This window comes from Notolepis coatsorum (genome assembly GCF_963971535.1).
Source record: "Notolepis coatsorum genome assembly, chromosome: 15".
NCBI classification, from domain to species: Eukaryota; Metazoa; Chordata; class Actinopteri; order Aulopiformes; family Paralepididae; genus Notolepis; species Notolepis coatsorum.
In genome coordinates this window covers 101,858,715-101,875,785 of record NC_140179.1, presented here as the reverse complement: position 1 = coordinate 101,875,785, position 17,071 = coordinate 101,858,715, and the positions used below count along the sequence as shown (strand labels likewise).

The following is a 17,071-nucleotide window of genomic DNA, read 5'->3' as shown; positions in this document are numbered from 1 at the left end:
AACTTTGTGGAGAGAGAGAGAGAGAGAGAGAGAGTGAGAGAGAGAGAGAGAGAGAGAGAGAGAGAGAGAGAGAGAGAGAGCGAGAGAGAGAGAGAGAGACAGAGAGAGAGAGAGAGAGAGAGAGAGAGAGAGAGAGAGAGAGATTGAGAGAGAGAGAGAGAGAGAGAGACAGAGAGAGAGAGAGCGAGAGAGCTTAGCAGGGTTGGGCAGTAATGGATCTCACGTTAAAGCTATGAATTGTATTCTGAATACAATAATATGATAATGATGATAATATGAAATTAGTTAGAAAATGTCAGATCAGAGATGCCATTGCGAAAGTTTATTACTTGTTGGATTACTTGGAAAGAGAAAAAGACAGATAGTTTAGAGAGTTACATTTTGACACAGTGGTTTATACTGTGTGTAATGGTTGTAATAGTTGGTATAAATTATTTGTGTAACTCAATATTCAATGGATTTTACATGCAAGTTCATTCAAAAGTAAGTGAGAAATAGCAATGAGTAGTGAGGATTAAGCAAACGGTGGATTACATATTAAAAGTAACCTTCCCCAACCCTTCCCTAACAGAGAGACGTGTGAATGGTCTCTCTATCCGAAAGGATCAGAGAGGCGATTGTCTTTCTTGTAAAGCGAAAGGCCCGGTGAAAAGCTCTCTCCTGAAGATCTGATGGCATTAGTGAACACTTACAAGGGCCCTTTATTCATGGCAGCCAGGCCACTTGTGATTGGGCCAAGTGGTGCTTCACAAGCCAACCAAGTCTACTAGTTTATCAAGGGGAGGGCAAGTAGAGAGAGAGAGAGAGAGAGAGAGAGAGAGAGAGAGGGGGAGAGAAAGACATTTACATTTACATTTAGTCATTTAGCTGATGCTTTTATCCAAAGCGACTTACAAGTTCTGTACGACAAGCCATCAGGAAGGGCACAACTCTATCAGCTGAGTAACAATGTTCATCAAAGTGTTGAGTGCTACAGTGTAGGTTAGTATATTAGAACAAGTGCATTACAGTAAGGTTAGTTAGGGTTAGTTTTTTTAATTTATTTATTTTTTATTTCAGATATTGATTGAAGAAGTATGTCTTTAGTCAACGGCGAAAAATTGGACGGTGGGAACTGGAAGTTCGTTCCACAATTGTGGGGCAAGGACCGACCCCCCCGAAAGAGAAAGAGAGACACTGAGAGGGTAGAGAGAGAGAGAGAGAGAGAGAGAGAGAGAGAGAGAGAGAGAGAGAGAGAGAGAGAGAGAGAGAGAGAGCAATGTTGATTCTCTCTTGCCAACACTCTCAGTGATCTGAGAGACTCAAAAAAAAAAGTTGACGGGTTCCCTCTCTCTGGGTGTTTACACAGAGCGTGGGGATGTTAGCGTATCTCTTTCGTCTCCTCGTCAGCTTTGCATTTCAATAATGAGATTCTCATCTCCGTAGAGAAGGAATTCACAGAGACAGAGTGCATTGCCATGGAGCCCAGAGAGAGACTGTGAGTGACACTGCTGCACTTGGCTCAGCGCTTGACCCCGGCTCCTTGGGATTACGCCTTTGTGTGTGAGAGGAGCTGTGTGATTGTTAAACCCTGCTTCACCGGGCGAGTGGACCAGGAACACATTCTTACTTACAGCCTGGGGGGGGGGGGGTTACACACAGACCTAGTATGCACACACAGACACACACAGACACACACAGACACACAGACACACACACACAGACACACAGACACACAGACACACACACGCACACACGCACGCACGCACGCACTGTGACGACCCCCACTCTACCTGCAAATGGGGAGTCTTCTGACTCAGAGAGCATGGTGGAGTGGGTAGGTCGTTAACCCAATTACCCTCACCTGTTCAGTGCAGAGAGCTGCCTGCACCAACAGTATATATGTTCCCCTGTCTAAACCCTCTGTCTGCTTCTCCCATCTGCTTCTCCCATCTGCTTACCCCACCAAACAGGACAGGTTGTAACAGCCACCAAGTGAACCAACTTTGGGATCCTTTGTCAGTTCTGATATATACCTTTGTTGTTTAATTCGATTATTATTTGTTTAGATAGGATTAAATAAATTCTTTGTTAAATTGTTATCACGTGTGTTGACTCCCTTTATGTGATAAACCTCTGGTGCATCATATATGGGGGCTCGTCACACCCTCCCCCTAAAGAAAAGGGTTCTCCCCTATTAACAAATTACATTTTTATTTACAAGTGACTAACCAAACTAAATCAATACATAAACTCAACACAATATTTTGTCCCCTATATTCCAATCAAAATAAACATTGTTTTACCCTTCACCCATTCCCCTCACCATCCTGCCTCCGCTCTCAGCAACATAGGGCCCTAAGAAGCTATTTAAGAGAGCAGGAGACAGTAGGGATTGGGGAACAGATAGAGAGAGGCAAAACAAGGTATCCTCATGGGACCAACTTAGGGTATGCGGGACAATGCGTCCGCAATCACATTCTGAGACCCTTTAATGTGACGAATGTCCAAAGAATAGGGCTGTAAAAACAAAGCCCACCTCATCAACCTCTGGTTGAATTTTTGGTCGGTAAACCCGACGGAACCTATAGACCGTGTACTGACTTTCGTAAAGTCACACACACACACACACACACCAACTAATGATTTCTTATATACGAACAGAGGTAGGATGTTCTCACACAGCACACTGGATAAGATGAGATAAACAAATATTGTTACATTTTGTCATTTAGCGACTTACAAATCCTGTACGACAAGTCAGCAGGAAGGTACTGTATACGACACTTTCAGCTGAGTAACAATGGTCATCAAACAGTGCTGAAACTTGGGTGGTAAAGACATATTTAGTATAGAAGAGTGCATGATAGAGGACAGTCATTTTTAATTCAGATATTGATTGGAGAAGTGTGTTTTTAGTCGACGGCGGTGAAAGATTGGTTTCGGCTTTCCTACCTGTGGTGGGAAGTTCGTGCCACCATTGTGGAGCGAGGACCGAGAATAGGCGGCTTCTCTTTGAGCTCGGATAGGAGTGGGTCTGAGGCGGCCAGAGGATGTAGAGCGGATCTTGGTCTTGAGGGTGTGTAGTTAGAGACCATTGACTGGAGGTAGGCGGGAGCGGTTCCCTTCGCTGCGCAATATGCCAGGTTGAGGACCTTGAAGCCAGTGCAGGTCCCTATAAGAAGTGGGCTGACTTTGGTAGGTTGGAGATCCATGATACTTGGTAGGAGCGGTCGACGAGGTAGGATGCCAGGCATGCCAGCGCAGAGCCAGCCACTTCCATTCCTGCGAGGGATGCGAGGAGGATCTGATGGTTGACTGTGTCGAAGGCTGCCGACAGGTCCAGGAGAATCAGGACAGAGGAGAGGCCCTTCGCTTTTGCTAAGTGAAGAACCTCTGTGACAGCTATGTGGGGCGTCTCTGTGGAGTGACCAGTCCTGAAGCTTGACTGATTAGGGTCTAGGAGGTCATTCTGTAAGAGATCATCAGTAAGCTGGTTGGATACAGCACATTCAAGTGATTTAGAAAGGAGGTATATGAGACTCTAGTCTAGTCCAGCCCAGTCCAGCCCAGTGCAGGGTGGTATACCATTGTTCACAAGGCGATATCTTGGTCACTGTAATGTGATGTGACTACATGACTGTGCTTTCACCCCCCCACCCCCTCTCTTTCTCTCTTCCCCTCTGTCCATCCCTCCATTCTCCCTTCTCTCTTGTCCTCTCTTCTCCTCCCTCATCTGTCTAGCCAGGCTGTCATCTCTCAGCGTGTCTTCGTGTGATGGGGGTACAGCGGAGTGACTAGGGATGGGAATTGAGAATCGGAATCGATTGGGAACCGGTTCCTAATTGTCCGATTCCTGGAATCGCATGCCTCCATGACTATCGATTCCTCTTATCGATGTCATGTTTTTCCGACAGTTGCGCATTTAAAAACACTAACGTTAGCGCCACGCATGCAGCCATAGCAGACTATGTGATTCCTTGACTAGGAAAACCTATATTGCGACCGTTTTGTGTGTGCAGTGAAAACTGAAAGTGCTTTGCATCCTAGTCATTCATTTACATGGTAAAGTAACGTTAGCCGCTAGCTAGCTAAATAGCCGTGCTCATTGCAGAGAGAGACAGAGAGAGAACACTGAGCTGGCCTGTTGAATGCAACTACAGTTCAATAGATTAAATTCGTTCTCAAATACATTATTGTATAGTTCATTTATTTTTTACCGTTTTTGTATTTTTCTGACATGGGGGCTCAACAATAAATGATAAATGACAATCAGAAATGTCAAGTTGCATGTTGTTATTCTAACCAGCTTAGTTCTGTTGCATTTCCAATGTATTTATTTAAATTATAAATGTATAAGGAATCGATAAGCAGAATCGATAATGGAATCGCATCGATACAATCTTATCAATTCCCATCCCTAGGAGTGACTGAGTTCTCACTGTGCCCCAGGGTCGCCCAGCTGGGCTGGTGTCAGAGGGGGGCTGTTGGTCTTGTTGGTTGTTTTTCTATGGGTCAACAGAGTTGATGGGGAATTGTCTGTGGGGTATTTTTGTACGTTGACAACCAATGGGCCCGGAGCACTGGCTGGATTATTTTGGATGAAGAGCATATTTTTCACATCACTTGGCATCGCTCTCACTGAATGTTACCGTGGTGCAGACAGTTGGACCACTATGAGTTGTTTTCCAGGCTGTGAATGAATGAATGAATGAATGAATGAATGAATGAATGAATGAATGAATGAATGAATGAATGAATGAAAACTTTATTTAACAGATTGCAGAATCGGTACAATACAGTACGGCTCAATACACACAATTGTTAAGGGGATGCAGACCAGAGAAAGACTTTCGTCTTGTTTACATCAGGGTCCCCCATTTTCATTTCATATTGATATTATACTGATATAATATACAGATATTATATTATACTGTTGAGATGACAGAGCTCTCCCATGCTCCAATTCACTCTGTTAAGGCGACCGTGTTGCATTACAGATAATGAAAGTCCTCAATAATAACACATTTTAGGCACCGTCTCTAGAAAGAGCACTGTCTAGTTTTCCATTCAGTATTGTCTGGAGTCTCGGGTGGTTGTCGAGACATGTTGCCGCCGCTACAGTAGCACACACAACGAAGACCGTGACGTAATAATGGACGTGTCCTCCATTGTCCACGCATTCATTCTCGGTTGGATTATATAATGACAACATTCCCATTTGAAATGTCAAGAAAATCCACTTCCTGGATTGCTTGAATTGAAAGTGAATGGAGCACACCCCTCACTGCTGTCTCAAACCCTGCCCTCTTTTCTTCATCCTCCAATCACAACTGTTGCTTCAAAGTCCAGTATGAGTACTAAACGTGAAGCGTCGTGCCATGCATGGATTCCATCTACTACTTTGAGACTCAGAACCTAAATTAGGTTCAATAAGTGAAGGGAATTGAGATGCAATTCACCTTTTCCATTAGAGATAACTAACATCGCTCTATGTGTGGAAAAAGGCAAAAACCTTTTATATATTTTTTGCAGATGTGAAATGCGTGACTTTGCGTTTGCGCATAATGAATGTACATCCGTAGCTGTGTAGTTTTGTTGCCTATATTCAGGGTTCCTCCTGGAGAAGTCTCTGGGACCAACTACTGTCTGAGACGGAGTTAGCAATGCAGGCACAATGGGAAGATTAATGGCAACATGATGATGACAAGAGTTGTGATATTATTCCAGCGGGCCCTACATGAAATGCACCTGGAAGGTGGGACTTGAAAGCATACTGTAGGGATGTCCCGATCCGATCACATGATCGGGATCGGGGCCGATCACGTGGTTTTCCGAAGATCGGGATCGGCAAAAAATATAAATATCTGCCATATATATATATTTATTTTTCAACAAACATGACCATGTTCACGTCTTAAACTCATACTGAGGCCTTAGTTTTGGTTTTAAATTGCATATCATCATTAATTTATTTATTGTCACACAGAGCAGAAGAATTTTGCCAAAACAAACCAATAGTATCCAGCTGCAGAACGGCAGACCAGCCACACTCTCTTAATTATTTTTTTATTTTTATTTTTTTTAATCCCAATTTCTCACATTACATTCACCCTGAATGTTGACGTTATCCAGGTGAAAAGTTTACTTCATAAATCATTTGATGTATAATTAAATCAAAGGAAAGGGTCTGAGAGGTTGGCTGGTCTGCCGTTCTGCAGCTGGATACTATTGGTTTGTTTTGGCAAAATTCTTCTGCTCTGTGTGACAATAAATAAATGAATGATGATATGCAATTTAAAACCAAAACTAAGGCCTCAGTATGAGTTTAAGACGTGAACATGGTCATGTTTGTTGAATAATTTTTTTTTTTTTTTTTTAAGTAAAAAAAAAAATATTGTTTTGATCGGATCGGAAAATATCGGTATCGGTAGATACTCAAAATCACATGATCGGGATCGGATCGGAAGCAAAAAGAACGTGATCGGGACATCCCTAGCATACTGTATATCAGGGTTTGTGGCATTACCAACCCAAGCCATGATAAGGCCAAGCTACAATATGCCTACAGTGTGAGAAAACCATATTGGGCAAGAATCCATTTTGTTCCTGGACAATAGCCACATCCCCTCTAGCCACCACCATGGACAGTCCACAAGAGAGCCGAGTCCCTTGATCTCTCTCAGTGTTTTCTAGGTGGCCACGGTGGAAGCGCTCCTCTTAGCCAAGCTCATTGACCTTTCTCACATGTACTTTGACCCGTGTGTGTTTTACTAATGAATCTATATTGATCGCAAAGATACAGTATGTCCACGCGCATGATTGATGAATCCAGGTTCGTGTTTCTTTGAGGAAAGACATCTTAAAAATCTTTAGAAAACGGTTATTCTTTTATCTTTTTTCTTTTTTCTTTTTGCCTTTAACCTTTTCTCCCATCCCCCAATTTTAGTCCTTATGCCAATTCCTGGCCGTTGCGCTGCCCTACTGTCGGTCTGGGGAGGGTGTAGACGACCGCACGCCTCCTCTGATACATGTGGAGTCACCAGCTGCTTCTTTTCACCTGACAACTAGGGGTTTCACTTGGAGAGTGTACCGTGTGCAGAGGTTTACACACCATCTCCCCCAGGTCCCCTCCCGCTGAACAGGTGCCGGCAAACACTGCCGATTGTGTTCGTATTGGAACAACTGACCAAACTGGGAGTGCCACTGCCCGCCGGGAATTGAACCTGGGGTCTCTGTGGTGGTAGGCAAGTGCTTACACTTCTACACCATCCAGCCACCCCAAGCTGTTATTCTTTTATACAAATTATGTAGGATTTATTCTTCAGAAAGAAGGGAAGTAAAAAGGTTTGATTCATAATTTATTGTGAGGCCATTTGCTGGAAGAAAAGGAAAGTGGCTTTCGCTTCTTCACAGTAGTCCTTTAAGATGTGTGAGATAGCGCAACTAGCCCCTTATAGCAACAGGAGATGAATCGCATGGCATGTGACCTCATTTCCTGCGATGGGTAGATTGTTGTGTCCATGTGTGGTGGTATGATGTATTCGGTTAGTCATTGGCTGTATTGGGGGCGGAGCTGAGCGATCATGGAGTAGACGTGTTTCACATGAGCTCCCTTCTACCGTGCTGAATATACGTTTCTCCCCATTAGTCTTTATTTTATTTTTATTTGTTTTTTATCTGTTTGCTAGGTCGTCGTGTTTAGTATACATTCATCAACTTTTTTCGACTTTCTACGATGGCGGGGGTGGAAACCAGAGCCATGAAAGAATTAGGCACGACACCGACACCGCCGAGCATGGCCGCACCGTCTCCCGCTGTCGGGGAGTTAAGCGAAGCTGTGCTCTTGGTCATGACCAAGCTACACGCAGACTCTGAGACACGCATCGCTGAAGCACAGAAGAAAGTACACGCAGAATCTGAGGCACGCATCGCTGAAGCACAGAAGAAAGTGTTGACGGATTTCTGTATCAGCCTCCGTCGTGAGATATCAGAAGAAATACGGCTGGCGGTAGTCCCGCTGACAGACAAGATGGAGACGATTCACGCTGCCTCATCGGCTAATGCTAACGAACTAGCCATGCTAACGACGGAGGTATCATCACAGTGTGAGAAGATGGCGGGTCTTGAATCCGCCCTGCTGGCTAGGCAGGCTGAAGTCAACAAACTACAGTCGGCGATGGAGGAGATGCAGTCCCGGGATAGACGCCACAACGTCAGGATTGTTGGAGTACCGGAGACCAGCGGTGAAGGCCGTCTCTCTGAGACCATGCCCGAACTGCTGCAGAAAATACTAGGGACGGACGTCCTCCCCTCGCCTCCTATCTGTGAGTCGGCCTACAGAGCGGGCAGGTTTTCTCCCGGCGTGAACAAAGAACCGAGGCCCATCATAGTCAAGCTGAACAGACTCCAACAGAGAGAAATCATCATGCGGTCGGCTCGTACCAGAAGGGGTACTCTGAGGCTTGGCGATCACAAAGTGGCCATTTTCGAGGACTTTACACCGGAGGTTCAAGCTCAGAGAGCCGAGTACAAGGTGGTCCTGACTAAGCTATGGAAACTAGGCCTGAGGCCCACGTTATTCGCTCCCGCGAAACTATCTGTGTTGGAGAAGGTCGGTGGTCAGCGTTTGTTTTGGTCGTTGGCTAAAGCGAAGGAATATCTCGCGGAGACACCCGAGTCTGTTGCTTGATATCTATGGAGGGTGAGTGACTTGGCGGTTTGGGCCTATATACATTGATTAGGTCGACTATTCACAAACACTTGCTGTCATGCCCAGACATGCTAACTGTCCTCTGCCCATCCAACTAGCGGGGCTTCCCAATGACTTCTGTTACTTGCTAAAGCTGACCTCATGGTCGTACTTGTGTATCGCCTCTTTGGAAGCTAACGAGCTAGCTGAACAATGTACATAGTAGGCTAACGTGCTATCCGGATTCGTCACTAGCTTACGCGCTAGCCTCGGGCTAGCCAGCGGGCTTCGACTATGGTCTGCGCTGAAACATTCGTTAATGGTTACGTATTTTGGTTGCTGTTGCTGTTCAAAGGGACATTGGTTTGCACAGTTCAAGAGCGACCGAGTCCCTAACTAACTTCTGGTATGCTTTTTATTTTTATATCCAGGTTGTTTTGAGCTTTGGTGATCCAAAGTAGATGCCAAGGTCGGTTGAATATGCATATACAATATTTGATAACAGGTTGGGTCGGGTATGGCTTGCACTTCATGGCTATATGGTTATATGGCTTGCACTCTAGCCATTACCCTCTCTTCCCTTCTTTTTTCTTTCCTATTGTCGCTGTTTTTATGTCATCTATATGCGCGATTTAAATGTGATCCGGTTCTACCTTGGACTAACTGCTGACTCGCCTTAATTTTGTTTTGAATTTTCCGTGAGGCACTTATGCTATAACGTTGATACATTAATATGCAGACTCCAAGGTAGATGGTTACAGGTTGATGCTGAGTAATTATATAATAATTATTGTCGCTGTTTTAATGGCATTTGAATGAGCAATTTAACTGTGATTCGATCCTACCTTGGACTAACTGCTCCGACCGATATCTTTATTGAAACAATGTATGATGACAGGTGGTGTCAGGTGTTGCCTATTACCATCCCCGGATTGATTAATGAATGATTGTGTTTAATTCTATTCTTACATAGGTTAGGTCATTTCAGCCGTTGTGCCTGATCAGAGGGACGGCTAAAGGGGTGCACTTTGACCATAACCTTTTTTTTCCCTTCCTCCTTTTTTTTGTCATTGTTTAATTGACACTGTTCACACAATTTTGCACAATTAACCTGTGACCCGAACCTGCCTTAGACTATCGGCTGGGATGCTTTAATTTAATTTTGTATTGAATTTTCCTATACCTTTTTGGGCTATAACAATGTGATGTTGAAGCACAGATTCGGAAATAGAGGGCTGCAGGTTGATGCAGAGTTATTATTTAATAATGGCTATTTTTACCATTATGGTTGTCTCATGTTGGGGCCAGGGCTCAGGTGGTTTTCGACCGATATCTTTATTGAATTTTATTTTATTATTATTTGTGTTTATTGGACTAGTGGGGGTTTACTCAGGGGTTTATCTAGAGGGGGGTGGGAGTGGGAAGCGTCTTATTGATCCATGTCTCTAGTGGGAAGTGATAGGAAGATGACCATCCTCAGTGGATGGGGCATAGGGTGGGGATTGGAGAGTGGGTATAGAGGAACTTATAGTAGGACGGGTGGGTTAGGGTTTAGAGTAGAAGGAGGGGGGGCTGTAGCTGGGGTGGTATTTTTATGTGTTCTATGTACTGTTGTCTTATATATGTGTAAGTGTTCCTCCTCTGAACTCCTGGGATTGACCGTCCGGGCCCGCCGGGATCGGCACCTCTGTACTCAGCCTGGCTGCACGGGTATGTTCTCTACGCACTTATACAAGCTCGACCATGGCTAAATTGAATATTTTAATTTGGAACGCAGGAGGGCTTAACGCCCCACACAAGCGTGCCAGTGTCCTTTGGCTATTGAAGAGGAGAAATATTGACCTTGCTCTCCTTAGTGAGACGCATTTAATGGTAGGTGACGTGTCAAGACTGGCAAATCGGCAATATCACGTTATCTCCTCATCCTCAGCCGATGATAAGACGAAAGGAGTAGTCATAGTTACAAGACGTAACCTTGATATCAAAATCTTGGATGTATGGTCGGACACGGAGGGAAGGATTACTATAGCAAAAGTTGAATTCTTGCATAGGAAGATGGCTATAATAGCATTGTATGCTCCTAACACATTTGATTCAGCGTTCTATAATACAATCACGAAGAATATGTTGGAACTTAATGGATACGCTCTCATTGTGGGTGGCGATTTTAATGCGTGCTGGGATGCGGAGATGGATAGGTCCGGGCCCTCTGAAACGAGCGACCAGAAACGGGCCTCTAAGGCCCTCAGGATGTGGGCCAAAGACACGGGGCTCACAGACCTCTGGCGCTTATGCAACCCCACCCTCAGAGATTACTCTCACCTGTCAGCCAGACACAAAAGCTTCTCTCGAATTGACTATGCATTCGCGTCCCCTAATATGTTTGATTGTTTCGATGTCTCATTGGTTCCCTTGGCTCTCTCAGACCACAAGGGGATTTTCCTTACGGCAACCTTTGGCAGGCTCTCCGCAAGAGCTCCCAGATGGCGTTTTAATTCGACCTTGCTAAAGAACGATGACTTCTGTTCTGAGTTCAGGAGTAAACTAGCTGAATTTTTGCAGATCAACGTTGGCACAGTAGAAGACCCTAGGGTCCTGTGGAACGCATTGAAAGGATTCATCAGGGGTCATGTCACACTATTTGCCTCCAATTTGCGAAAATCCCGGTCAAAAAAGCTAGAAGGACTGGAATCATTATATGCGGACCTATACGCATCCTTGCAAACTGACTATAATGAACGACTAAACACACAACGTAAGATAGTCAAAAAAGAAATAAACTCCATACTTAAACAACAGTCTGAGTTTTTGATACATAGGACAAGACAAAATTACTATTTTCACGGCTCCAGACCTAGCCATCTATTGGCAATGAAAATACGCTCAAATGATCATTTCTCAGATATCCCCTCGATTAGGACGAGCCAGGGTGCAGTCACTACTGATTCGAAAAAGATCAATGACACTTTTAAAGAGTTTTACTCACAGTTATATAGCTCAGAGGGTAATCTGGATGACTCTAGATTTGAATCGTTCATTGGCGGGCTTGAGATACCCCACATTTCTGAGGAAGAGGCCAAGGAACTGGGGAGACCGATTACTCTCGTAGAATTGAGGGAGACTATTGTTGAAATGCAGAGGGGTAAGGCGCCAGGCTGGGATGGTATTCCACCCGAAGTGTATTTAGCTTTCTGGGACCAACTGGGTCCATTGATGCTCGATATGATCAATTACGCTATCGAACAAGGGGAGTTCTCAAGAGATGTCAATATGGCGTTGATTTCTTTACTTCTCAAAAAGGACAAAGATCCCAATGATTGTGGTAGCTATAGACCCTTGAGTCTTCTCGGGGCCGATTTAAAGGTGTTTGCCAAGGTGCTGGCCCGTCGCCTGCAGAGATTTATGTCTGTATTGGTACACTGCGATCAAACTGGTTTTATCCCGGGGCGTCTGGCTGCAGATAATCTTAGGAGGCTGTTGCATGTAATCGATAACAGTAAAGACAATACAACTCCATCCACAGTTCTGTCTTTGGATGCCATGAAGGCGTTTGACAGACTTGAGTGGTCATACCTGTGGAAGGTACTTGAGGTCATGGGTCTTGGAAAGAGTTTTATTCATATGATTAAAGTCCTGTATGCCTCGCCGTCTGCGATGATACTGACAGGCAAAAACTGTTCCACACTCTTTCCAGTCTCCAGATCTTCTAGACAGGGTTGCCCTCTGAGCCCGGGACTGTTCGCGCTTTCCCTCGAACCTTTGGCCCAATTTATTAGGCAATCGGAGGACATCGTCCCCATAATGGTCAACAATACTCCACACAAAATTGCTCTCTATGCGGATGACCTGCTGATTTTCATGGACGACCCCTCCCGGTCGGCCACAAAATTATTGAGGATAATCGACGACTTTGGTAAATTGTCAGGTTTTAAGATTAACTGGAACAAATCAGCCTGCCTACCTCTTAATGAACTGGCCAAGGCGGTACGACTACCAGCTGATATCCCCATAGTAGAACATTTTAAATACCTGGGCATAGAGATATTCCCCACGCTGAACCAAACTACTAAGTACAACTTCACGGGTACTTATGATAAAATATGCCAGGATCTAGACAGGTGGTCGTCCCTTCCTAACTCCTTACAAGCCCGGGCTTCCATAATCAAAATGAACATCCTGCCTAGGATAAATTTTATTAGCTCAATGCTCCCCCTGCCCCCTCCAATAGACCACTGGCGCAAGGTACAATCGATGGTATCTAAGTTTGTCTGGAATAACAAACGCCCGAGAATCAAAAGGGCTACTACTCAACGTAGGAAACAAGATGGGGGCCTCGCAATCCCTGATTTTAAACTTTATTTCTGGTCCTTTTCACTGAGACCTCTGATGTGCTGGCTAGACCCTGTAGAGGCTGTATCGTGGCGCTCCTTAGAAGCGGCGGCGGTGTCTCCGCTAAGATTGCAGGATGTAGTGTACTCCACTGTCTCTATTGCGAAATGCCGGCTGAGGTATGGACCGATCATAACTCACGTGATCCAAACGTGGCGTAATGTACAGAGGTCGTGTGGGGTTAAATGCCCTTGGCACCTGGACTCACCAATTTTTAATAACCAGCAATTACTTGTTGGACACAAGCCGGTTAATATTCCTCAATGGCAAAGGAGGGGAGTGCATACTCTGGAGGATATTTATGATAAGAACGGCCTCCGTGCGTTTCAGGACTTAAGAGAATTTTATGATCTTCCCGGCGAGTCCTTCTTTCTTTACCTTCAACTAAGGTCAGCACTGAGGGCGCATGGCGTACCGTGGGCTCAAGCCTTGCACCCACACCCCTTCCTCAGGCTCATAGTGGACAGGACGACATCCAGAGGGTTTGTCTCCGACTTTTATACGCTCTTAATTCAATCCACGTATAAAAATGTATCATTGGATACAATCTGGCGTGTGGATATCCCGGAGTTGGACCCCGAGTTTGACTGGGATGATGTTTGGGCAAATGTGGCATTATCTTCCCGCAACCCCAATCACCAGCAAATTAATTTTAATTATATTCATAGGACCTATCTTACACCTAGGAAGCTATTTGCTATGGGACTGATAACCGACTCTCGGTGCACTTTGTGCTCTCAAAAGGCCACAGGCACTTATATGCATATGTATTGGGATTGCCCACCAGTGGCCCGCTTCTGGAGGTCAATAACGGACAAACTTTCAGATCTGTGTGGCTTAACTATCCCATTCACAGCTGTTACGCTACTCCTGAACGATATAACGACACTACCCGCGTCCGTACAACTGAAAAGGGTTGTCCTAGCGGGCGTCACAGCAGCGAAGAAGCTAATAGCAATGAGATGGAAGGAGCCTGAGAAGCTTACAATGATTAACTGGTCCCTAACTCTATTGGATGTGATTTATCTTGAGATATCCACAGCCCGGGTGATTGGGGTGGGGCAGGCTGGAATTGACCTGTGGTTCGCAGCAGCTGAGAAGGTAAAGACCGCAGTGTGCGGCTGAGCGGGGTTGGGGTGCGTGTTCGGGTGAGTCCGGCGGTCTCTTGGGAGGGGGAGGAGGAAATGTTTTTGTCTGTCTTGTCCCTTGTCTTGTCATCTTGAGTTTAGCTGGGGATATTATGGGGGGGCAGCTATTTAACTAGTTCTTCACTGTTTGGCCACTTTTACACGGTCTCTGTGAGTCTATGGAACACCCACAGGTTTTTGTTTTTTCATGAAGGTTCATTGCTCTGGTTTCAGGTCGTGTTCCCCCAAAAAATGGTCCTTGTGGTGGATTGGAGATGTACGTTTTATTAATATGGGGTCACACGGCCGGGAATCGGGACTGAACACTGGGAAAGACCATTTATTAGATAGTACCCCTTGGAATTAATTTAGTAGGTTGAACTCTGGTTTCTTTTCTCTTGTCTGTATAATTGTTAGTCATTATTATTATTGTTTTTGTTATTTTCTTGTGAAGTTCTATGTATTGTGATTGTGGTTAATGTGTTGTCTTGTTTTGTGAAAATGTCAATAAAAAAATTTGATCAAAAAAAAAGATGTGTGAGATAGCCCTATTTGTTATCACAACTAGGGGTGCACGATATTGATTTTTGCCCCCAAATAGCCTCCCCCTTGAGGCTGCGATCCTCAGACACAGATCTGCTCTCCATCCCCCCACACAAACTTTTGGGGACAGTGATAGATTAATATCTAATATCTTCTAAGCTTTTCTATCTCTCCTCTGGTCGTCTCCCTCACCCTGGAATGTGCCAGGAGGCCAAGCCAGGCAGGCACCTAGAAATACATTGACCTGTGTGACCTCTGCCTCCGGCCACAGGCCAGGTTTATACTATGAGGAGAAAACCAGATTCATCTTTAGACTACTACCATATATACGACCAAGCCTGTCTGATCATCTATTTATTAACCAGTGGCTCGCTAAATTTGGAACCCACATAGTATAAAAGCATGGTTGTGTCATCATTCTGAAGCCACACAGCCCCCCCATGGAGGGCTGTGGTCTCCAGGACTGTTCCTCGTTCTCTGTGTTCTTGTCAATAAATACCATCGATTGACTTCACCTTCGTCTCCTGAATATCTGTCCAGCTGGCTCATCATATCAATCCAAAAAACTCAGTTGTATACAACAGAGCCTTCAGTGTGGCGGCCCCCACCTCTGGAACTCTGTCCCAGCTGAGATCTTCTCCGCCACATCCCTTTAAAACAGCCCTGAAAACACACCTGTTCACTACGGCCTATTTTGTTTATTCCTTACGTGTCTTTTTGTGTTACCTTTTAAAAAATCCTTCGGTTTCTTGAAAGGCGCTATATAAATCCAAGCTATTATTATTATACTATACATTTAGCATTTTAGCATTTAGCATTTTTTTTTTATTATATATTAGATTAGATTTAGATTGTTGTATTATTAGATTACATATTGCATATTTTTACATATTCTTTTATTATTATTAAGGCTGTCAAATATATCGCGTTAATATCGCGTTAACTCCCGATTCTATTAATGCCACTAATTTTTTTGACTCAAGATTAACTAAAAATTTTTTTTTTTTTTTTTTTTTTACTAGACTTCACTCAGGTGTCTGAAGTGTGTGTGTGTGTGTGTGTGTGTGTGTGTGTGTGTGTGTGTGTGTGTGTGTGTGTGTGTGTGTGTGTGTGTGTGTGTGTGTGTGTGTGTGTGTGTGTGTGTGTGTGTGTGTGTGTGTGTGTGTGTGTGTGTGTGTGTGTGTGTGTGTGTGTGTGTGTGTGAGATATAGAGAGAGAGGGGGGTGAGAGAGATGAGGAAGGGGCAAAAGAGAAAAAGAGCTGGGAGAGTGTGTGTGTGAGGGAGAGAGGGGGGGGTGTGATTAATCAGCCCTTGTGTGTGTGAATGTAACAAGTTCCTAACGTTTTCTTTTCCCTATTATTTCATGCACACTTTATTCATTGTTTTACATTATTATTTTCTTTTAAGTTATTTTGTGCATCACTCTGTTTTGAATTTGATGCAAATTTGCAATGCATGAGGGTCATCCTTTTGTGTTAAATGGCTGCACAAAGCAAGCATTTGTTGACTCGCATGTTGATATTAAAACTTGGAACTTGAAAAAGATCTGTTTAAGGTAAAAAAAAAAAAAAATGCGATTAATTTGCGATTAATCGTGAGTTAACTATGGACAATCATGCGATTAATCGAGTTAAATATTTTAATCGTTTGACAGCACTAATTATTATATATTAGATTCGATTTAGATTATTGGATTATTAGATTATATATTGTAACTATTTATTGTAGGGCAAATATAACTGAGAGGGCATTACATACCCTCATCTCGCACCTTGTTGCCCATTATGCACATGTCCAGAGTTAATTATATTGATTTGTTATATTATTTACACTGCTTTTTTACTACCTGTACCTCCCCCCCCCCCTCCCCCTCCCCCATGCTGCTATGATGCCTGAATTTTCCCAAGGGGATCAATAAAGGAATATCTTATCTTATCTTATTATCCTTCTGCCATGATAACTGGACTGGATTGGTTGAATGGTTGGTGTGAAGTGGCCAGTCACGGGGGGGGGGGGGGGTCAATGGTCAGATTGAGGCAAGGATGCAGAGAGAGAAGGGTGGAGTCAGCTAGTCAGCTAACGGAACGTAGACCAATCTCAGTCACTCTTATTGTCTGGGACCAAATTCGGTCACGCCCCATTCCCAGTAAAAAGTGGGAATCTCTAGAATGTGTTTTGGGCGACGGTGTTTACGGGAAGTGCGGGTAGCCTCTCAAGTTGACGATGCACAACACTTTCTGTTGTCAGTAGATGGCAGCATTGGTTTAAAATTAAAAGGTGAAAATGTTGAAAACTACAACATTAATACAATTCCCAAGACCTTCAGCACAGGTCACTGGG

At 44.2% G+C, this 17,071-nt stretch overlaps 1 protein-coding gene across 1 annotated transcript in view; it reads right to left on the bottom strand.

The window, feature by feature from the left end:
• Positions 1-17,071, bottom strand: part of LOC311242170 (PDZ domain-containing RING finger protein 4-like) — a gene marked incomplete at both ends in the record, with an annotated part of 32,614 nt that overhangs the window by 7,774 nt on the left and 7,769 nt on the right. The window lies entirely within an intron of this gene.